At 35.5% G+C, this 25,487-nt stretch overlaps 1 long non-coding RNA gene across 1 annotated transcript in view; it reads right to left on the bottom strand.

The window, feature by feature from the left end:
• Positions 1-1,349: 1,349 nt before the first annotated feature.
• LOC143271795 (uncharacterized) overlaps positions 1,350-25,487 on the bottom strand; it is a 112,774-nt gene continuing 88,636 nt past the window's right edge. Inside the window, exon 3 of the long non-coding RNA XR_013048942.1 lies at positions 1,350-8,845. This is a non-coding gene — a long non-coding RNA (uncharacterized LOC143271795). The remainder of the gene's footprint in view (positions 8,846-25,487) is intronic.

The following is a 25,487-nucleotide window of genomic DNA, read 5'->3' as shown; positions in this document are numbered from 1 at the left end:
ACTTTTGCTAGTTCTTATAAAAATTAGAGGCATCTTATCATGCTAACTATGCTTACAGTAAAGAATGGACAGTAAACATACGCTGAATGAAACCATTGTGTCATTGAGTCAAATTTATTTACAACTCTGCTTCTCTATGAGAATGAATTCCTCTGGTGCATAAGGCTCAGTGGTAAGTAAGAAAAAGAATATTCACATCAATTACTCCCATACAGTATGCCTGATGTATCACTGTTTTATTTTAAATTCTCAATTATTCCCTTCATTTATTTTCACATTGTGAGAAAATTTGATTTATCTACCACAGTTACCATGACCTTTGTGTCAAGCTGGTGGACAAAACAGTATGTGCACTTTCATGAAAGTTTTAATAATTGCTCCTAAAAGGTGACTTGTCCTAAACAAAGCTTGTCAGTTTGTGGCATTCCAAAGACAAAAATTTCTGTAATGTTTTAGCAAAGTATTTATCCTGACTGGTTCAAAACTTCCCAGAGCTATTTGTAGAATGAAATCTGCGAAACTCGAAATCATAATTGCTGCCATTGTGTCTAGGTTTAAATTAACATCATCCCCACATTTGTGTGACCCAGAGACCAGAATGCCATAATGTGGGTGGATAAATTTTGGCACAGATTGTTGAAGCATAAGTAGCTCTATTAAGTAAGCATATATTGTTTTGCTTAAAGGGTTTCTAAATTTGTTTCTATGTAAGAACTTATCAAAAGATAAAAGGTCAGAAAAACATCACTTCAAATTGAATATAGATAATTTCATATATTTATAAATACTGTGTAAAGCTGTATTTTGTCTCACATAAAATGGGTTAATCTTATAAAATTTAAAAAAATGACTGAGCATTATCTTTAAACTTCAGTGCATGTCTTTCAGATGATAAAATTCACTACAGTGAGCAAGGTTTAGAAAGCTCAGAGAGAATTCTGTAGGAATCAGGATTAGATCTGGATTTTGCTTGGGGTCTCCACCTGGTCTAGTAAAGCCATGGCCTCAATGAGGTAGTTTCCATTAACAGCTGCTTAGTATGTAAGGCAGCTGTTTCCATCCAAAAATAATTCTAAAGAATATGAGATTATTAATATTAATACCAAAACCCTCAGAGTCAAAAATATGTTAAAATTAAGAAAACACCAAGAAAGTAACCAAGGACAAATTTTTATAAAATTTTCATAACTTTATTTTTATTTCATTAATAGTATCATTATAGTCATAAATTATAATATAACACAATGCAAGTTAACAAGATTCAACACTAAAACAAGTAAATCAACACCCAAACAATTACTAGGGTTTAATGAAATTGTAAGAATCTATTTAATAGTTTCTCATCAGAAAGTTACAACCAGGAAAACAAAGCTATTATTATATAACCACTTTAAAAATATTTGTTTTGTTTTTAAAATTATAACACAATTACATCATGTTTTCTTTTCTTTTTCAAACCCTCCTATACACCACTCTTTCCTCTCTTTCAGTTTAATCATCTTAGTTTTTATAAATTGTTAATACATATATTTATGTTCATTTCTATTATTAAATACATAAATAAAACCTGCTCAATTCATTCAGTTTTCTTGTATGTATGCTTTCAGGGCTGACCATTGGTATTGGGTAACTAATTTGTGTGCTCTTCCTTGGGGTAGGGTATTTTTTCTCCCTTAGTTGCCAGTGAGTCTTTACATAGGGTGTAATTCTCTGGCTTTAGGATGTTTATTGTTGAAATTTTTAACTTAGAAAATCTTACAGAATGAGTTTTAGAAACAAGATTCCAGGTTGATGGTTTTCTAAAACTAATCTGAATGTTTCATTTGTCATGTTTTAAGGAAAATATTATTTAATATTTAAACACTATAGTAAGATGTAAGGTGACTTATATAACAGTAGAGAACAGGAGATCAATAGATATTTCATAGACTAGTTGATGATTGCTTTCATAAAGCTTCAGAACACAAACTCAAATTAAGAATGTGGTCATTCCAAATCCTGTGGCCTGCTCACTCAAATGTTGGAAAGAGGAGAATAGGATATATAAAGAGAAAACAGTGTAGAGAGCTCTAAGTTATCCATGAAATGTATTGAGCTTCTTCTTAGTGGAGAATCAATTCTGCAGTTAAATTCTCCAACATGATCAGCACTAGCCACTGAAATTCTATTAACATTAGCTTTAATTACTCTAGATCCATCCTCCATCAGCTAAAACTCTTCTGTCTGAAAACCAAAGTGAGATTTTTTTTAAACATATATTTTAAGTTTGTGTTTTTACAAAATTTAATTTAATGTAAATGAATTATATTATTAATTTACTGTCAAGTTTTGAAGTTTCAGTATATTTTATTTGTAATGGAAAACAAACATTAAGTGTTGATTTTTAATATTTTTGGAACATATTTAGGTATTTTTGCCACAAACCATATGAAATTTTGAATTTCAAAACCATCCTACATGCTCACTCTCTAGAGAAGGGTAATAGAAAGTTAAACAGAAGACGACTTAAACTCAAGAACAGAGTGAGGATCAGAACTTAAACTTAGTCCAGTGATAGAAGGTTTAGGATGATTTCCACATGTTCTTCCTTCTACATCTGGAGCTCTACCTGTCTAATACAAATAGGGCTTAAAAAGTACTTGTGCAATGAACTGGATCCTTGATTGGTCTTTGGACCTCATCATAAACCAAAGATAACTCACACCATATAGGAGGCACAGATCCCAGTTTTCTTCATCACTCTAGTCTGTTGGCTAGAAACACCTGATATATGAGGGGGGAATAACAGAGTTAGAAAGATTAAGAGGGAACCCAGAGACATCTGTAGAATCTAAAGATATTGAAATGGAATTTCCCTAGTCAATAGGTATATTTTCAGATTGAATAAATAGTGCAACTGGGCCTATTTAGCTGACTTAGGTGAGTATTTAAATCTTTGACATTTTATTAATAAGGCTATAAAATCGATGAAGCAAAGTGGTCACAAAATGAAAAATGTCATGAATGTATAGAGCACATTTGCCATTATACTACCTTAACAGGAAAAAAAAAACCTTAGGTTATTTAGAAACATAAACTGTTTTGAGGCAAAATATTTCCTGGAGTTCTGTAAAAGCAGCTAAGTTGATAAGAGCATGTACTGTTAAAGAGGACCCAAGTTTAGTTACTGGAACCCATACCAAGCAGCTTATGTCTACCTAAAGCTCCAGATATACACACATCTAACAAACACAGATGTTCACCTGTACACATAATTTTTCTTTAAATTTCCTATATATTTGTGGTCAAGGGACTTCTACACAACTGGAATTTGGCTGCCTGGAAAATGCTAAAGCATTGTGGGGCTCAGATTCTAAGAGACATGAAACATGTGCGCATTCTCTGTTCATTACATGAGGGATGAGAAAAAAAGAGTCATGTTAAAACATCTTATGCAGTAATTTATTTCTAAATCTCAAACTTTAAACTTTTAAAATTTATTATATTGATGATAATATTTCAAACATTAAAAAATATTCGAAGTGCTATCTGCTACCTCTAGTGCTACAGTCCACACCAGCAAGAATACAATCTTCTGTTTGTCAGGTGCTTAACCAGCAAAAACAATGAATTTCAAATGCCATAGGTTAAAGAATGTTAATATTTCTAGAATAGGTAACACTGATACTCCATGAAACAGAGTATTTACCAACGTGTCTGAAGGCAAGGAATAAATTAAAAGGCTGTGGATATATGCCTTAAGTAACAGACTGAGCAGACAATATTATGTATGTTGGAATATATACACATTTATGTATGCAACAATTTAAAAAACTAAGCCCATGAACTTGAAATAGAACAAGAAGAGGTATATGGAAGGGTTTGAAAAGAGGAAAGGGAAGGAGGAAATAATGTTATTATATTATAATCTCAAAAATATAAGAAATATTTTTAAAAGGGACAAAGTTTGTGGAGCTAAAAGACCTTAGGTAAAGATGATGATTGAGAACGACAAGGAGATATGTGAGTGTAAGGGTTGGAGGGAGCTGAAGGATGTGGCTCCAATGTTTAGAAGTGTTTCTTTCATACCTTACCAACTTCAGTGCTCACAAAGCAGGTTCATCAACTGTTACTGAATTCCTGTCTGTTCTGTTATGGTATTACTTGACAATTACCACAGCAAACATTCTACAACAAAGCCCAGCAATCAGAATTTTAAAGTAATGGGAAGAATAATTTAAGGAAGAATTATTTTAATTTCTAAAGTTATAGAGTTGATGAATAAGTTTAAAATTATCTTCTTTACCTCGACTACATAGTCATAGTTTTGGAATGCACAATGATGTGTGGTAAGGAAGATAGAATTTGACATAAGACAATTCCACAAATATAAGAAGACCTAGACATAAAAAATTTTAGTCAAGCACCTTAGTTGGCTTCCTTTAACTTGGTGTCATTATCAGTGTAAGAAGCTGGGCAGTATGAATCAGTATATTTCTAATTTGATAGTTTCCATGATGTAGGTGAAATACTCACAGCATTAGGATTTGCATTTGGGTCCTTGTAGCATGTGTGTGCTTGGGTGATATTGTAAACTGCTATAATATTACACATAGTTGTTTTAAATAACTGTTTTTATTCTTCTGATCATTTAAGGCACTCTTTATTTCATGCTAAAAGCAAGTGTTTTCATATAGACACATAAGAGAAAGGAAAGGGTGAACAAGGGCTCCAACAAGAGCAGAGAGAGAACAAAAGAGAACAAAAGAATGGTAGAAGACCGGGCAGAGTGTGATGGATAAGAAGTATAAAGTAAGTTGAGAAGTTATGAATATTTTAATTATTTTTGTCCACAGGAAATGAAATCAGATTTTTTTAAGAACCCAGTTCTGCCCCTTTGTACTTTGATCCACTCATTAACATTTGCAAGCACTAATTCACTTTCCTGATGGGGGCAACTGTCAGCTGGTGCTGCTTCCAGAGCCCTGTGCAGAGTTTCCAGCTGTGGATGCAGACAGATCAAAGCCGGTGATGGACTCTCTACAACACAGTCTATCTGGAATACTAATAATAGTCTGTACTACTTGTAAAGAATCAAGTCATTTTTCTCCACTCCTTCAAATAATCAGGGTTTCCTTGTACATGCTATTAATTGATTCAATATGCGAAAGGAATGTCTGAACTTTTCCCACGCCTTACACTAACTCATTTTTTATAATATGCATTAGTCTACCTCCAGAGGTGGTTTTAATTCAAATCAGGACTTTTTTCTTTTCATAAGAATGGAATGAGTCAAACTTGTTATGCCTAGACTTGTATTCTGTGCATTTTCTTGTGTTTTACAACAGCAAATATATGTTATCATCTATTATGTTCAATTTTGATGATGTTTAAATTACTGAAGAGAATTTGGCATCCATTTTGATATACATTATTATTTTACAATGGATACTTTAAAGACAATTCTCAACCCTATTATACCCTTCTAGGATTTTTAAAACAGTGGTTAAATAGCTCAGTAAAGAGTAATAATGTTCTCACACTGCTCACACTGGGAAAGGCTGATGTCTATAGTTTTAGATGTGACCATGATTCGTTTTCATTTTATCCCAAATCTACCAATTGAATATCCATAATCTGTTCACTTTTCAGATAATGTTAAATTACGTATATAAAAAGAGTTTCTATTGTTTAATTCTGTTGGGATTTCAGCATTTAGCAACAATGATCATATGGCATATTTCTGATATCTTCATAAAGGAAAACTCCCCCAAAAGGACTAAATCTTCTAAATATATCCAAGCAAACAAGATTGAGGCTGAAGGCAGGCAACGATGAAAAGATATTAAGATATAAATCGTGTTGATCATCCATGTTGTCCATTAGCAACTTAGAAATTGGAGATCCATTTCAGCAATGCCCATCTACTCCTTGGCCAAATACCTCTACTGTCCTACTTTATGAAGATTTGACCTCAGGACAAAGCTCCATTGTAGTAATAACTCCTGAGTAAGATCTTTTTAACCTTCTTGATCAAGTGTCACAAATGTTTTCTTTTAATAGTTGTGGTATTCACATTAGTAACTTTGATCAATTCTAAAAACAAAATTACTAAGAAAAGCAGCATAAGAAATGAGAGAGTCATTTTGTCCCACTGGGCATGCAGTCATGGCCGAAGTGGCAGGGATGGCATAACATTGTGCTTCAAGAATTTGGAGGTTTGGGGTTTTTCTTTGTTTATTTCCAGCTAAGAATGGACTTTCTTAAGCCAGAAAAGAAGAGCATCATCCAAAATCATGCAATAAACTGAATTCTAAAAATAAAAGAAGACATGGGAAAAAAACTCAGAAAATTTCAGAAAGCCATGTGTAGCAGTGCAAAGGTATGAACTGGTTATCAATATGACTCTAAACTAACAAGTGGATATTAACCCACAGATTAAGAAAACTGACTCCTCCCAATGCCTCACTAATATGTTTTGCTCTTTTAAGAGAAATAGCAAACTTCAACACATATTTTTTCTTTGTTGTGAAACCGTTCTAGTGTTACAAAGTAAGCAATGATAAAAAATTAAAACATGAAAGGCATATTAATGTTGAGGAATTAACCTTCTGTTACAACTTTAAGAAATCATAATGGCCCATTGCTTTCTGTTAAACTAGCAACATCAGACAACCTTGTTCATAAAACCATAGAAATGTGTTTGGAATGTATATCTATCAGATGTTTTCTCCAGCACATGTCTGAGGTGAAAGGTTTCAAGCTCTAGCCTCCTTGAATTCTCTCAGCATCTTTCTGCTTCCTGCAGCTGGTCAGATGGTCACAGCTCTCTTTGATCTGATTGATGGGCATTTCTAACAAGGGGATAGATGTGGTGGTTGACAGCTATAAGTCACTGACTGGTCACTGGAGTAAACTTCCTGTGCTGTAAGCTTCTCATGAAATCAGGAATGATGTGTACATCCAGCCTATTATACAAGCAAATCTGAGAGGGTGATTGCAGTTTGAGGTTACTGTCATGTATAGAATACCCGGAAATGACCGGTCTTGGCATGTGTGTATATAACACAAGTGTGAGGGCATGGGAATGAAAACAGGGTTCAAAGAGAAAGGCACTCTTTCCTGCTAGTAACATTCAACATTATTTATCATTCTGTTTTCTACAGTGACCATCATTTTGAGGTTTTTATCAATTTGAAAATTATATATATATATGAATGTGTGTGTGAGAAAGAGACAGAGACAGAGAGACAGAGAGTACCTGGCACCCTTTTTAAGGGACTGTGTTGATCAAGAATAGTAAAAGAATAGGGACCAGCTGAAGGACTTATTAGAAAAGCAAACAAGCAAATAATAACAAATAAACTTTTTTTTCAGTCACTAAGTCTAGTTTTCTTAATTCTACCTTTCCTATAAGTCTAAGTTTTCTCAGCTTTATTTACTCCTGTTTTAAAGGTCCAGGACTATGGAGGAATTGTCAACTCTGTCCACAAATTCACTATTGCTTAGCTTTGTGTAGAAACACGTTTGCAAAGAAATACACTATTGAGATATAAAATATAGAGGCCATTTAATATAACATCATTGAAACTGCTGAGACTGAGCTAAGAATATCACTTAGTAGGGAGAGTGCTTTCGTCAGATGCTTGGGGCCCTGGCTTGGTCCTGAGATCACATTTTCCTCAGGTATATAGCAAATTCAAGGCCATACTGAAGACATGAAAGACCTTGGTTATTTTGTTTGTTTGTTTTCATAAGAAAAGGTCCTGGAAAGATGGCTTAGTGTTTAAGAGTAACTGCTGTTCCTGCTGTTCCCAGCATCAACATGGTAATTCACAAACATCTATATAACTTTAGCTCCAGGGGAACCAATGCCCATATATGGCCTAGCAAGTCACTTCATAAGCACCTTTAATCTGAGCACTCAGCAGACAGAGATCTCTATGAGTTCCAGGACAGTCTGATTTTACGTATTGACTTCTAAGCCAGTTAAAGGTGTATAATGAGACTTGTTTCAAAAATAAATAAGTAAATATATAAATAGTTTAAAAGGCAAGATCATATTGTCTTCCTGTATCCAGAGTAAGTTAAAGTTTTAGCTTTCCACAGAAGATAATTAGCAATTCCATTTGCTTTTCAAAGGTTCATCTTGTCCTATAGTCATTTCAGTCCCTATCTTCACAAGAACATAACTTCCTTCTTTGTTTACAGTTTTTGCTTAGGGCTTTGTTGTTACTTTCTTTCTGCTTAGAATGGCATTCCTGTTGGCATTTACCTACATTGCAACTTCTCCACCCATTTCTCAAGCAACTTGAAAGAACTCTGAGATATACACCAGAAACTCATGTATTTTTCTTTCCTTCATATATAGAAGGATACGATATAAAAAGTCACTTATAATATATAAATTGATTGGGCAAATGAATTCTACCTACAACAGGAAAACATAAATAAACATATAAATAAATATGAAATAATGAATTCAAAAATCTACTAAAGATGTATAGAAGCCTAGGTTAAAATATTTGAATCATTAGTCCCTGTAGTACTTATATTTGCAAATAAATAATCACATGGATAATAATATGATAATAACTTTATATCTTTTATATGATGCTAAGACAGTATCCTAACATCTCATGTATTAAGACAATGCATACGATATAAAATCACCTTAGTTTGAAAGTGACTGATACATAAACCTATACATTAGCCTGAAATGAATATATAGTCTGACATTGTTGGCCTGTTAAGCTTTAGAATTAATATGGATGATGGAAGCTCTCAGACAGGGCTGAACCAAAGCTGTCTTGCCCTTGATATTTTAACTTCTGCAACTCGGTCTTCAGTTCCATTTCTCCATGATCTGTGGGAAGAAAGAAGAATCTTTGTAAGCTCCAGTCACCCTATGGGTCCCCAGTATGTGCTGTCCCTGAGGATAATTGCATTTAGTGATTAAGTCTAGAGGAAAACTGAGTGTATGGGAAGCTGAGAAATCTGTCATGCTTGGTACAGATGGCCAAGGCTGCTGTGACAAGAGCAGTGATCAGCTTAAATAAAACAAATTTGGTATTGTGAGGGTGAGAAGAATGGGTAAGGTAAACAACTAATTTCCACAATGATATTGCTCACAGTGTGTGGTAAAGCTGGAAGATGTGATTCTTTCAATCCTATAATATTGAAGATATAAATGAATGTGATATATATATATATATATATATATATATATATATATATATATATATATATATATAGTCAAAGGGGCACTAAACAATATAGGAAAAGACTTTAAAAGAAAAAATGAGAAATTATTACTAGTCAGTAAACCTGTAAAATATTATCCTTCAAACCACAGTTTGGTAAATTATGGTTGTGAGCCTACATGGAGAAGTGCAAGAAATTTGGCAAAATAAAAGGCTTTCTAAATGTACAAAAACCAAAAATTACTTACAAATGAAGCATGGGGATGGGGGAAGTGTGCTGGTACTGAAGCCTTGGTTCAGAATCCACAAGCTACACAGCACACCAAACATAGTGTGTGCTGTCACACCACACACACTAAACAGTGCTGCCGAAGCAGTGTACTCCAACTGGAGACAATGTGTGCTATTTAGGAAGTCACTTTTTTCTCTCTGTACAGTTCTCTGCAGTTACACAAACATCTTGGTCAAATTACAGAAAACAAAGCCTAAATATTTCGCCACCATAATTCCCCAGCATGTATCAAATTAATATCTCTTGAACGCATTGTATTATTGTTTGATATTAAATTTTGCTTGAATGTTTGGCTTGGACTTCATAAAAACCAGCCCTTTAATGAATGTTCACTTGTGATTAGGACAGAATTTCCCAACAATTGCTGAAACTTCCCTAAACATATTTCTGCATTTGTACCATGTCAATGTCAAGTGGTGCACCCAGCAGTGGTGATTATAAGGCTAAATTGGGTAATCAATGCTGGGAAATGTTGGATGGTTTATGTTCAAATCAGTATCCAAAATTCTGATGAGATTTATTTTTTTAGTGTAAAAATAAGTGAGTACATCCATTTAATTAGTAGAAAAATTTGCTTTCATTTTAACAAATGGTAAAATTATATATATATATATATATATATATATATATATATATATATATATATATATATATATATATATAAAGGAAATGCTTAAATATACTTCTTTATGATTCATTATCAGTAAATGTTTGACTTGTATAATATACCCACTGTCTTAGTAGAACATTGGTTACATAAACATTTATAGTGCTAAAAGGTGTCACAAGTAGAGACAATTTAAAAGGCCTGTATTGGACTCCAAGGAGGAATCAGCCTATGTTCAACTAAACGTTGTATAGACAGTAAGAGGTAACACCTTGTTTCTGAAGAGTAGGAGGCAGCATGTTTGAAGGGGCAGGAAGGTTTTGATGCAGTTCCAGCAGTTGGCTAAGCAGCCACTGAGGATTCCTAATTGAAAATTTCAAATGGTAATAGAGAGGAAAGGAAGCCCCAGTGCTCTCTGGCGCCAAACGTAAGAGAGATTGCAGATTGAAATGATGTCTTTATATTTTTGGTTGTGAGCCTAGCCTTTAAGGGCTGAGCCATCTCTTCACCTTGATTTTAGGGATGTGGGGATCTTGGGTGGCTTGGGAAAGGTGGCTGGGGGTGGGAGGAGGGAGGAGGGTGGATCTGTAGATAGTATGTGGAGTGAGTAGAAAATTTCTTAATAAAGAAAAAAATGAATAAAATAAAATAAAAATGAGAAAAAAGAAGTGATGTCTTTAAAATAATTTTTATCATTCAGATTTCATGTAATCTCTAATTCTACAAAATCAATTCCAGTAATGAGGGAGGATCAAAAGATCCCACGCACTCCTGTCACAACGATTGGTTTGCGTTCAGAGTATTAAAATATTTCAGAAAATTTACCTTTTAGAAAATTGAATAGCAACCCAAGAAAATTTTATAAACTGTTTGGCATATTTTACTAAAAGTTATATTTAATGAGCTATTAGTTTGTGTGACTTTTATTTAAACCAGTAACAAAAAAAAAAGAAACCCCTCAAATTGAATAGAAAATTCTTTTATAATTTGCATAAATATTTTTAGGATTTCAGACTTAATTAGAATTAAGTATCTAAATCTTAGGCATTAAGAATTGCATAAGCAATTTTTAGTTAAATATACATTTAAGATAAAATACAATTCTCTCTGCCATGTGAGCTTATATTTCCACACATTTAATTGACAAAATAAACATCTAATTATTAATATGAATGCTTAATCTAGTCCATACAAAAATGAAATTTTGAAGGTAAGCATATAGTAAGTAGACTGATTATTTCATATTTATTTATTCGTTGCTTTAAGAAAGTTTTGAATCAGACTGAATCACCATATGCAGATACTAACCAAACTTAAAAAGTTTCATTTTCACTGAGAATCTGTGGCTTTCAATATATCCCATTGTTATCATTAACTAAAGTTATTAAAATAAATATTTGAGGATTAAGATATGGCTCAGTGGTTCAGAACCCTTGTTCTTCTTTCAGGAACTGGAGTTCTATTCCTTGAATCCACATTGTGTGTTCACAACCTCCTGTAACTTTACTCCAGGGCATCAAAGACACTCTTCTGTCCACCATTGACATCAACACCCATGTGCACACACACGCGCGCGCACACACACACACACACACACACACACACACACACACACACAAAATAAATAAATAAATCGCAAAACTCCCTTTTAAAAGAATAAATATTGAATATATCTGATGAACATAATTTGAGGTACTAAGGATAAAACTCAACACATAAAATTGTTTCTAAGGTGTAGAAAGGGACAAATTAAGCCAATAGAAAATGAGGCTTATGTAAAATGTTTGCTTAAAAGTGATCTTTAAGCTTCAGCTTGTGGCCATATTCATGGATGCTAACATGATTTTTTTAAATTTGTGACTTTAAAATGATTAATATTGCCGGGCGGTGGCGGCGCACGTCTTTAATCCCAGCACTCAGGAGGCAGAGCCAGGTGGATCTCTGTGAGTTCGCGGCCAGCCTGGACTACCAAGTGAGTCCCAGGAAAGGCGCAAAGCTACACAGAGAAACCCTGTCTCGAAAAACCAAAAAAAAAAAAAAAAAAAAGATTAATATTTTTCTAAAATTAAATAGAAAGTGTCATCTTCATTTAAAAAATTATTTGTCCTGTTCCAATCAGTTTGTTTCTGTTTTATCTAATTTGATTTTGTCATTATTCTTTAGTTGCCTATTTATTTTTTAAAGAGAGAGAGAAAGTGTGCCCATTTAGATAGGAAGGAAATGGGGAGAATCTCAGAGGAGTTGAGAGAGGTGAAAATGTAATCAGAATGTACAATTTTAAACAGTATATAATCTAACACAATATATATCTAAAAACCCTCTATTTTCAATAAAAGAAAAATAGAACAGCATAAATGAAAATAATAAATTACTGTGGATGACAATTCCCTTTTCATTTCTTCCTGTTTGTCTGCGGATGTCTGTAAGAATATATACAAAATTTGGAGAGTCTGTTTTAGAATCAAAGCTGGAAAACATTTCATTTTACTGAATTTTAAGACAGCCCTGGAAACAAAATGTTAATCAAACACAGAGCAGTGGGGAAGGCTGTCCTTGGGGTGCATCACCAAATGCCTATTTGATGACAAGAGTGACTTTGAAGGTGTTCAGCCAGGAACACCTTAAGTCAGAGAATCACATCAAAACTAGATAAAGACAAGGAGACTGCTGCAGTTAACTTTAGGAGCTAAAAAGACAGTGTGAAGCCAATGCCCTGGAGAGAGAATTTTGCAACTTTTTTTTAGTTGATAATACACCTTTTATGATGCCATGATACCCACTTGTATTGAATCCATATATATAAAATTCATGTCTATCAATCAAATTTAAATGTCTGGCGAAAAAATCCCACAGGCTCAATGCTAAATTTCTCCACATTTGTCAAGCCTGTTTATATTGAATTTCCACTTACATCAAGCTATTAGTTTCACCAGCTATGCTGTGTTTTTATAGGACTTTGAAGCACTTCCTTTACCACAGAGAGAAGGTTGAACAACAAAGCCGTAGATACTACAAACATGCTTTGCTACGTATATTGCATTACTTTTGGTTATCAAAAACTTTTATCTGATTTCTGGAAATTGGATATATCATAAGCTTGTTTTGCTTTATATAGTGTTGGAGCACAGCTGAGTGGAATTGTGCACATACTAGAGCTTGAAATAGAATGATCATTAACTGTCATCTTATAGTTTTGTTGATTATATAAAAGAAACTTTCAAGTATTTCAGGATTGTTTCCTCATACTACAAAAAACAATGGATGAATTTCTTTGCATTTTAAGTTATAAAATGTGGTTTGTTTTAATATAGAAGATATAAATCATCCATACCCGAGTTATACTTGGCCCTAGAGACCATGGAGAGGCTGTCTAAATCTGTCTAGTAAAAGCTTAGCATATTGACAGCACATGGATTATAGGGCACAGACATTCTAGTTTAGGTAAATTCAATTTTCATATACTGAAGACAAAAGGAAAAATTTCTTGTTGATGTTGCATTTTCCGTAAATGCTACCATGGAGTTTTCATGTTTAGATATGACTTTCACAATAAGATTGAATTTGTTATGACTCAAATTGTTATTTGACTTCCATAAAAATTTCCATTTGAAATCTGGCTTGGGGATGAATTGGCTTTATAGATAAAGAAAACGTGCTGTATTTTAGGAATTATCTACTTCTCTTGAGTAAGTATGTCCTTTAGCTTTCTGTACCTATAACGAGTTCTGGAGAGAAGTCAATTTTAATGGAAAGGAGAAAAGAATAATTTTGATTTAGAATTGTGAAAGTTTCAATCAACTCCAGGTGGCTCTTTTTTCTTTTGTGTCTGTGTTGGGACTAAATTACTAAGGCTAATGTGGCTGAAGAAAAAGAGAAAGTGGCAGAGGTAGCCCTCCAACAATCTCTTCAAGGGCAAGCACAATGACCTAATCCCCTTCCACAGGGCTCCACCCCATGAAGACTCCCAGCTCCCATGAAAGCTAGTAACCAAACATTAACTTATGAGCTTTTCAAGGTCATTACAACTGTAAGTTGCTGTGGATATTGTTCTATATAAATAAAACACTGGTGGCCAGTGACGAGGCAGGAAGTAGGTGGGACAAGGAGAGAGGAGAATTCTGGGAAGCGGAAGGCTGAGGGGAGAGACACTGCAGCCACGGCGAGGAGAGGCAACCTGTAAAGACGCTGGGAAGCCACCAGCCACGTGGCAAGGTATAGATTTATAAAAATGGGCTAATTTAAGATAAAAGAACAGTTAGCAGAAAGCCTGCCACGGCCATACAGTTTATAAGTGATACAAGCGTCTGAGTGATTATTTTATAAGTGGATTGTGGGACTGCGGGGCTTGGGGAACCTGGAGAGAAGCCCTCCAGCTACAGTAAGTCTTAGGAGTAAACTAGAAAATGAATAATTGAGTTCACAGGACACATGATGGTTTGTCAAATAGTGAGTTTCCAAGGCAGCATTTTGTGAGACTGGGAACAGTGCTTCTGTATAGCTGAGACTCCAAGCTGGGAGTTTATGATTTGCACAAAGAAAGTAAAAGTTTCAAAATATTCTGTACAGTGACTCTAAAATGAGCTCCACTCAACACAGTTTAATGACAGTGCATTCTACAGATGAAAGAATACTAGAAGTTACTTAGTCCAATGCCCTAAAACCTCACCAAGCGACTAATGCAAGAGAGAGTAGAATTTTAAAGTCTAGAGGGACATTACAAGACCCTTGTGAAAATTCAGAACTCTCCTTTGAATCATGTCACTCACCATCCTTTAGGCAAGACTTATAGGCAGAGTGTAACTCAGGTTTCAAATTTTTTAATCTTTTAATTTTTTAATAGAGACAAATTTTATTGATTTCAAATATTTGTACCAACAGTGATATACAGGAAAGGCACTGTTAGGGGACAGTGGGAAGTGAACAAACAGTAGGAAACAGACATTCTTCTCATTTATCTCTTTTATAGTTTATTGCATAGACTCTGCATGCAGATGTTTACTTACTGTTTTTCACAGATTTGTTGCCATCCTAGTTAGGATTTCTATTGCGGTGATGGAATACCATGCCCAAAAAGCAAGTTGGGGAGGAAAGGATTTATTTTGCTTATTCTTCCACATCACTGTTCATCATCTAAAAGTCGAGACAGAAACCCAAACAGAAAATGAGCCTAGAAGCAGGGGATGATGCAGAAGACCAAAGTGGAATGCTACTTACTGGCTTGCCCCTCATGGTGTTCTCAGCCTGCTATCTCTTTTTTTTTTCATTTTTCTTTATTAATAATTTTTTTCCTCACTCTACAGACCACCCACAGATCCCCCCTCCTCTCTCCTCCCTCTTCCCACCCTCCAGACCTCCCTCTCTAGCCACCCCACATCCACACATCCCCCAAGTTAAGGTCTCCCTCCCATGGGGAGTCAGCAGAGCCAGGCACACTGAGCCTACACAGGTCCAAGCCCCTACCCCACTGCCACCAAGGCTGTGCAAGGTGTCACACCACAGTCACTGGGCTCCCAAAAGCCTGCCCATGCACCAGGCATGGATCCCGATCCCTGCTTTCTTATAGAAACCAGGACCGTCAGCTTAAGGATGGCACCATCCACAATGATTTGTGTCCTACCTCACCAATCACTCACTAATAAAATGCTCTACAGGCTCACCTAAAATTCAATTTTATGGAGTGTTTTCTCAGTTGATTTTTTTCTCCTTTCACATGACTTCAGCTTGTTTCAAGGTGACATAAAACTATCCTGAGCTTATATAAAATTACTTTGTCTTTAGGTTGGCAAGATTTTTCAGTGGGTCAGGATTCTTGCAAAAGCTTAATGACATGAGCTTGGTGCCTGAAACTCACTCCCAATGTCTGCCAGTTTTTCCACTTTCAAGTGTCATGTGTTCCATGATCCTTATTACCCCCATCCTAGAAACTTTCCCCTTTTGTGGTTTTTGTCCAGTTCTGGCACTTGCACATGCAAGCACCTGTGAACACAAACACAACACACATATGAGAAGAAAAAAAGAGTGAAAATGTATTGTCTTTTTGTGTCTGGGCTATGTAATCATTTCTAGATCCATTCATTTTATTGTAAATTTCATAATTTCTTTGACTCTCATAGCCAACTAAAATTCTATTGTATAGATGTAATAATTTTATTATCTATTCAGTATATTTTTTAATGAAAGATAAATTATTGATCATAAAATGTGACTTTTCTTATAACTAATGGAAAAAATTCTTCTAAATATACCTTTGAGAATAAATACCTGACACATTCCTTAGCATATAAGGAAATACTATAATGATGATTAAAAACAAATAACAAAATATTTGGTGCTTGTACATAATGAAATGTTGTTCATAAGAATAACAAATTGCAAGGCACTAGAAGGAAAATAGTGGTCATTATAGAGAAGCAGAAGGATAGTCCAACATATGACACAAGAGTGAAGCAAAGTGTTGGGATATGAGGAAAACTCATATCCCAACTTATAGCCAAGAGAGGCCAGTGGACTAAGTAGAAGACTAGAGAGGACAAGAGGGTTAACAGAGGCAAGAATACATGGGAAAGAAAGCTCCATGGACATCTACTATCCTATCTGCTTAATAAAAAAATCTAGACAGGAGAAAAGAAACTGAACGGAGGTACCCTCCATGGATAGATCAAATGCTATTTTGAATTATGTGGTTCTGCTAAGCTGGAGCTGAAAAATTGCCTATGATTCACAAGAGGTCAGAATCACTAAAATGATACCTTTGGGATAGCAGATGCTGGTTAGTGGAACTGAAAAATTAGTGATGATTAAGAAGAGACCAGTATCATTGAGGTCAAATCTTCTGGAAGTATTTCCTAAGAATTTACACACAGTGGGCTGCGTTCCCGAGGTGACCAAGTCCGTACCTCAGGCTGGCAGCTGAACTTGTTAATGTGAGAGTCACTCAGGTGGGACTGGTTTTGAAAGCATGAAAGGGTCATGGAGAGCAGCTGAGGCTTGGAACCCTATGGCAGGGCTAGAATCCCCAAAGAAAGCCCAGGAAAGGCCATGGAGGATACTGCAGCCCATTTGTACAGAAGGTCCAGCAATTTGGAGTTGCCAATACCAAGTGCAAAGGACTAGGTGTGTCTGCTGTAACCTAACATTGGCCTTCTCTGTGAAATTCCTACTTTGTATATACAAAGACAACACCTTACAATAAAAGTAATTATAAGACAGGAAGAAAGGGGGCATTGCAGTGGTACCTTGGGCAGGAGGCTTCCAAGATTTCCTTGGGAGTCTCAGATAGTGACCTCAGTACATGGGTCTAAGTGTAGAAGAATTGTTTGGGTACACTGCATGTGTTTGCTAGTGTCCTATAATGGGAGATTATGGCTTTAATGAAGTGAAAGAAAAAATGTAACTATAGATGGGTAAATGTGTTAGAATCCAGGCTGTCATAGAAGACAAGAACAATATTATACAAGTTTTTTAAACATTTTTTGGGGGATTTCTGGTCATTAACTCCAAAACTATTTAAAATTGTTGGGTTTTACTGGGGAAGGTACTAGATCAGACATGATGATTCTAGGTGATTATAAAATGAGAATGACTAGAAATGAGCTAAAGATAGATGCATTTATCAGAGACTATGCAGAGAACAGAATCCTTTATCATCACAACAAAAAGAATGGCAAGTTAGCTGAGGATAGGTGAAATCTTGCTGCAAGTGCAAGGCAACTTGATACACTATTTCACCAGATACACCAGAAACAAATATTCCCATTTTAAAGCTTGTAAAAATGAAAGAGATCAAACCATTCAAATTCAGATCATCTACTGCTGGAGTTCTCATGTTTATCAAGAAAACTATACTCAGAAATTAATCAACAAGGGGCTGGAGAGATGCCTCAGCCATGAAGAGCAGGCAGTGTTTTTGCAGAGAAACTAAATGTGGTTCACAACACCCACACCAGATGGTTCTCAACTGCCTGTAACTCAGGTTCTGCAGCATCCTACATCTCTGGCTTCTGTAGGCACCCACACAAGTGTACACACATGAGGGTGTGTGTACACACACACACACACACACACACACACACACACTTTAAAAATTTGGAAATTTACTGTTGACTACAGTAAGTGTATGTAATGTAATTATGAATAATTAAAATAGAAATAGATTATTTTCTCATATAAGTGTTAGAGTCTACAATGCAAACTAATTATAAAATGGAAAGTTAATATAACTTTCAAAATATTTTTCAAAACTTTACTTTTGCCACCTTGTTTATTAAAATTGCTATCTGTATTGTATATTTGTAGTAATACTTTTATAACTCATACTTAATTCAATTAACTAAATTTGAAGATTTTGCAAAATCCACTAATTTATTATATTTTGAGAATCCCATGTACAATAATAAAATTAATTTATTTCATATGTTGTTTTAATATTTTTCCCTGTGAAAACAAAATCGTTAACTGTGTGTCAACACATTTCCTATTATTTCTATTTCTTTCAGTACAGTCTAAATAGCACAGTTTCCTTCTAAGTTAAAATATGAGTAAGATACTAAAGAAAGCTAACATTTTGTATGTAAAATATTTCTTCATTATAAATGCCATGAATCATAAAATATTTAGAACTACCAGAGTATTTTATCTTACCATTTCAACTGTAATCCATAGACACAAAATGTGGAATCTCAGAGGTGTTCTTGTTTAATATCAACAATTGAAAACTGCCATCTGCTATTTGTAACATTTCTCTCCAGGATTTCTATCTCAGTTTCCAAACTACACAAGGTGGGTGGACTTTCCTTTCAGGAAGTAGATGACTCTTTCTTCTTTCTCCTCTTCTCTTTCTCTTCCTCCTCTTCCTCCTCTTTTCCTTCTTCCTTCTTTTTCTTCTTCCTCCTTCTCCTCCTTCTTCTTCCCATCTCCTCCTCCTCCTACTTCCTCATCCTCTCCTTCTTTCTCAATTCCTTCCTTCACATTTTAAGTTGGTTGATGGGTTGAGTTCAAAGTCAATCTTAGGACAATAGTAAACAAGAAATGATAACATGTAGCTGGAGAGCTTCTCTCCAGGTCCCACCAAGCCCCGGCAGTCCAACAACCCACTATAAAATAAACACAAAGACGCTTATATTATTTAAACTGTATGGCTGTGGCAGGCTTCTTGCTAATTGTTCTTATATCTTAAGTTAATCAATTTCTATAAATCTATACCTTGCCACATGGCTTGTGGCTTACCTGCATCTTCACATGCTGCTTGTCATGGCAGTGGCTGGCATTGTCTCCCTCTGCCTTCCTGTTCTCTTCCTTCTCCTCTCTGTTAGTCCCGCCTATACTTCCTGCCTGGGCACCGGCCAATCGTGTTTTATTTATTGACCAATCAGAGCAATTTGACATACAGACCATCCCACAGCACTAACATCTTTAATAAAAGAAGGTAAGGATAGAGTTTACTAAAAATTCTTTACTAAGAGCCAAGTGTTTTATGATTCATTAGCAGTTCTGATGATGACACAGTGCTTCAGGAAAGGGACTGAAAATCAAGTATATTTCCTAATTCGGTCACACACACACACACACACACACACACACACACACACACACACACACACACGAGAGAGAGAGAGAGAGAGAGAGAGAGACAGAGACAGAGACAGAGACAGAGACAGAGAGACAGAGAGAGACAGAGAGAGGAAGAAAGAGACAGAGAGACAGAGACAGAGACAGGGAGAGAGAATATGAATCTGATCATCTATTTTTATACAATAAAATATGTAGAAAGACATTAGAAAAATCATACACCATTGTGAGACAGGTGTTCTGTCGTAATTATATCAGCTCATTTTATTTATTCATATACTCATTTATATTGAGAAACAAATCAATGCAAACAAGGTTGTCTTCTATGTTCCTCTGTCAAGTCTACTGCCCCCAAAACAGTCATCGTACTTAAATTTGAAGATATGTCTTTTAATATTTTATACATGTATACCAACATTTATAATTTTACTTTAATGGACATAATTTTTAAACTATATAAAATGGTTCATAATTTTCTTTGTGACTTATTCTTTATTTAAAAAACTAATTTAGTAATATTGTTCTGTTTGATTAAGTGCACAGCAGCATATTATTCTGTTATTCAAATGTGGTACTATGGTGCTGGAGGGACAACCTAACACTTTAGAGTATGTTCTGAAGTTTCTGAGGACCTGAATTTGATCGCAGAAACCCACATCAGGTGTTTCACAATGACCTCTAACTTCAGTTGAAGGTATCCAACTCCTCTGTCCTCTGCAGGTATCAACACTCACATTCACAAATCCACACACATACATAAAATTAAAATAATAAATTTAACAATATATGATGAGATGATATCATCCAGTCTAATTGATTAAAATATAATTTCTATTTTAATGATTTTTAAATTAGCATATCAATCTAGATATATATGTTAATTCCAACCCTGAGCTATTCCTACTAAATAATAGCTTTAAAAGATGTCTGATATCATAACAACATTTATGTATCCAATTTGAAGTTTCATATTTTTCTGGCCATACTAGTTCATTCTCTAACACTTTATCCATTGAAGTAATTGTTAATCTCAATTGTTCTTGGCTCTGTCTTGTTTGTTTCCTTCCTTTCTGTATTCCGAATCATCAAATCTATCAGGTACACTGCTAGTTCCCCCGCCGCCAGATTCTGTAAATTACCTATTTAATCACTTTCAGGTAATCCATGCTGGTCTTGAATTTCCTGTGTAGCTGAGTATGACATAAAATTCCTCATCCTCCTGTCTCTACCTTCAAAGAGCTTGATTACAGGTGTGTACCACTACACCTAGCTTCTTCCTTTCAGAAAACACCAGGTTGTCTCTGATTACTGCAATGGCACTCTCAAGCTGTCTTACTATAGCTATGACCTCTGTCACAGCCCATTCTGAAAGTAGCAGTGATCTGAAGAAGCTAAATGCATGTTATGTTACTTCTTTGTGAAAAGTCCTCATGCTCAGGGTGGAGAGCTCATTGGTAGAAAGCTTGCCTGGAGGAAGTGGTGAGTGATGCTGAATTCAGTCCCCAGCCTGGAAAAATCCTATATCCCAGATTTCTTTAGAGATAACTTCCAGAGTCCCTCTTGGCCTGTGGGGTCCTGCCATATTCTACCATTGTTCTTTCCTGGGCAACAGAAGTTATAGATTTCTTTCCCTTGAACATGAACCTCTCATTATAATGCTCTCCTTTATGTCCATAGTACCAACAGAAATATCCTTATGTGAGTGCCTGGGATAGGAGAATTCCAGTATCTTCAATATCCACTCTCCCCAGCCTTCAGTTTTTTACTCCAAAGCCTCTTAAAAAAATGCTCTTTAGCCTCTCTATCTAAAATTTCCACAAATATCACATAAAGAACACTGACGGTATCACATTATTTTTCATATGTATTACTTTTGCCCCTTAGCATGCATAAAGATGTATATGCAACACACTTGACTGATTCTTCAGGCCTTAGCACAGAGCTTCAACATGTAAGGCATAGATAGCATTTTTGTTTGATGTACTAAAACATGTGATTGGTTAGGTTCACATTAGTTATTAACTTTGATGTATTCATATCTAAATTGTACAAGTTAGACTCTTTAACCTACTATAACAACTAGCTTAATTTAGGAAGGAATTTAGCAAGTATTTTCTTCACATTTCTTTTTTTATTTATTTTTATTTTGGTTTTTGGAGACAGGGTTTCTCTGTGTAGCTTTGTGCCTTTCCTGGAACTCACTCTGTAGCCCATCCTAGCCTTGAACTCAGAGAGATCCGCCTGCCTCTGCCTCCTGAGTGCTGAAATTAAAGGCGTGCACCACCACCGCCTGGCACATTTCTTATGAAATACAATTTTTCTTTTATTATTATTTTTTTCTCCATTTTTATTAAGAAATTTTCTACTCACCATACATAAAACTCACAGATCTCACCTCCCTCCTGCCACCCCCCAGCCCTCCCTCCCAAGCCACCCCACATCCCCACATCCTCCAAATCAAGGTCTCCCATAAGGAGTCAGCAGAGCCCCACACACCCAGCCCAGACAGGTCCAAGCCCTCCCTGCCGCACCAAAGCTGAGCAAGGTGCCACATTGCAGGCACTGGGCTCCCAAAAGCTTGCCCATGCACCAGGGATAGATCCCGAGCCTCCCCCCACCGTGGTGTCCCCCAAACAGTTTGAGCTAAACAACTGTCTCCCATATCCAGAAGGCCTAGTCCAGTCCCCCCCCTCCAGCCTTCCCCTCCAACCTATCCCCCATTCTTACATCCTCCAAGGCAAGGCCTCCCATGGGGAGTCAGCAGAGCCTGGGCAGTGTAAGGTGTCCCACCATAGGCACTGGGCTCCATGAAAAGAGAGAAGAAGGATTCTATGAGCAAGGGGCATCAAGATCATGATGGGGAAATGTACAGAGACAACCAAACCAAACTAGTGGGAACTCATGAACTGTGGACCAACAGCTGTGGAGCCTCCATGGGACTGGACTAGGCCTTCTGCATAAGTGAGACAGTTTATAGCTTGACCTGCTTAAGGGGCCTCCTTGCAGTGGGATCAGGATCCGTTCCTAGTGCATGAAATATAATTTTTAACAAAAATAAAATCTATAAAAATAATAAAATTATTATTATTATTAATTACTATTACTGATAGAGAAGAGAGGCAACCAATGCCCCATTGGCTGTAATAAAATATTTTGCATACTAAAATAAGTATGTATTCACATAGTCTTTGGCATACCTTGTCAAAATTAGTTTAAGAATATGAACTAAATGAGGTATGTCTGTGATATCCTAAAGAGAAGATATTCTTGTGATATTTCAGGTCTGTGCTTTGAAGCTGCTGTCCTTTCTGAGAAGGAATGCTTGTCCAAAAGCATGTTAGTTGGATTCAGTTTATATGATACAGACCCAAGAATATCAGGAACTGGAACAAATATTATTATCATCTGAAAACAGCTTAAAAACATATACCTGATTTGTGTGTGTGTGTGTGTTTGTGTGTTTGTGTGTGTGTGTGTGTGTGTGTGTGTGTGTGTGTGTGTGTGTTTCAATGTCAAGTCTTCAAATCATCAACTAAACTCAAAACTCAGAACATGTTACAGGGAAATAGATTTGTTTGAAAATGAAATCACTTAAAATGCTGGCTGCTGTGAAACACTAATTAGCATACAGCACCCCTGGTCTTTGGTTCAGTTTGCTCACGATATCTGACTCATTATAACTTTACTCATATTCTTCTTGATTCGCTAGCATTTACTTATCCCTGTCACTTATTGGCCTTAAAAATAAATAAGCCACAAACTTTGTATAATCATCTTGTTGCCATAGAAAGCATGGATAACATAATCTCAATTTAAAATTAACTCTTTCTCTTTAGGCTGGAAAAATGTTTTGAATTACATACGTCTGCTTAAAACCACAGGTGATATTTCATGAGTTTCAAGTACGTTTTTTTTTTTTTAAGAGTACTTTCAAATAATTTCCCATGCTTCCATTCAGCAGGTAACCCAAACCTTCATAATCCCCAAATGCTGCACTTCAAAGTTATACTCAGGAAAAAATATTGAAAAATACAGCCTCTCTCTCTAGTTGATTTAAAACATCACTGGCTTATTTTCAGCCCACATATGGAGTTACTTTTACAAAGAAATCTTGGAATATTGCCAGGCTACATCCTGGAAAGACTTTTCTCCAGAGAGAACTAAAATTCATTATCTGAATGGCAGGACACCCATGTTCCTTCAAGCTTTAGACACATCTTTGTTCCTCTTTGATTAGTGACAGCATTTTGACTGAAAATAAGAGCCCTTCCTGTGGAGGCAGATTGCAAGGACACTAAACTATTGCATTGTTTTGAGGTGAAATTGACAATTTTCCACCACTGAGACCATTAGAGTGCAAGCTGATCACTTTAAAATGAAGTATGGAGTATCTTTTGAATCTGAAATTATCTACAAAAATTCAACTCTCATTTGATATGTTCAAATAATATTGTTGTTAATGTAAAGACAATTTGTCCCTATAATCATTGAATGTATAGCTTTTCTCATTTAAAAACCTTTATTTTTCCTTAAACATTTTCACTACTACCACAGAATCTGAGAACTATACATTTATTTTCTCATTTCTTTTAATAAAATGTTTATTATAATGAATGGATCAAAACTTTTATTATTTACAACACTTAAAATGAGGCCAACATCTTGTTACAAATTAAGAGAAGAAAATTATTCTTAACTTATTCATTTTGGTAATAGCTCACAGTAAAACATTATGAAGTAATAATTATTTTCTGACATAATTTTGAGTCAGAGTCCCGTGTAGCCAAGGTAGGACACAAACTCACCATGTAGCTGAGGATCTGCTTATAATTTTAACTCTCATTATTCTGCCTGCAAATCCTGAGTCCTGGAATCACAGGTGTATACTGACATGCCTGGTTAGTATGGAGAACTAAACCCCAGGTCTGGAGATTGATGTTCAAGGTAAGCACCAAATAAGTATCTGTAGCCTTGTTTGGGTTTTTAACAATAAAACTAAAATCTTCCTAACTGAAGGTAAAATATATCAGTATAAAAATCAATATACATTGATAATAACAATATTAAATAGACAGATGAAATTCTAAGGGATTTAATAATACTAACTTATATAGTAGGCTCATAAATTTGAGCAGGCATTATGAAAAACACTGGGACATTTTAAAAATACATTTATTTGAAATAGAATCGAATCATTTTCTCTGCTGCCAATCCTCCCTGCAGCTTCTCTAAGGTAGCATCCTTCTATCTCCTTCCATGTCCTACCCATGCTCAGGCTAATAGCAAGTTTTATTTTAGTAGTGTTATATACATACATACATACATACAGACAGACAGACAGACATATGTGTGTGTTGCATAAATATGCCCTGCTGAGTCCATATTTCCTGTTTCTGTGTATGTACTGTTGGGGTTTACCATTCTATTTTGGACAACCAAGAAGGATGCTCATTCATGGAAGCCTAATTCTCCTTATCCAGGAGTCATTACTTTCTTATGGTTTATTGTCTTGGAATGACACCCAACACAGTTTCTACCTTACACATCAATAATGATATTCTTCTGTCCTTGTTTGCACAGCCATTTCTAGGAGAGACTGTTGCACCTTAGACTTTCAGATGTTCACGAATAAAGGCACATTTTAATGCTTATCAAGAACAGGTATTTGCTTGTTTGTGGGCATGGTTGTTGTTATTTCTTTGTTTGCTTTTTTGTGGAGATAGGTTATCACACTGTAATATTACCCAGGCTGGCCTGGAATTCACTGTGTATCTGTGACTTGGCTCAAACCCATTAAAAGCCTTCTCTCCCAGACTCCTGAATTCTGAAATCAAAGATG

This window comes from Peromyscus maniculatus, chromosome 2 (assembly GCF_049852395.1).
Source record: "Peromyscus maniculatus bairdii isolate BWxNUB_F1_BW_parent chromosome 2, HU_Pman_BW_mat_3.1, whole genome shotgun sequence".
Classification (NCBI taxonomy): Eukaryota; Metazoa; Chordata; class Mammalia; order Rodentia; family Cricetidae; genus Peromyscus; species Peromyscus maniculatus.
This window is presented reverse-complemented; position numbering and strand designations above follow the sequence as displayed.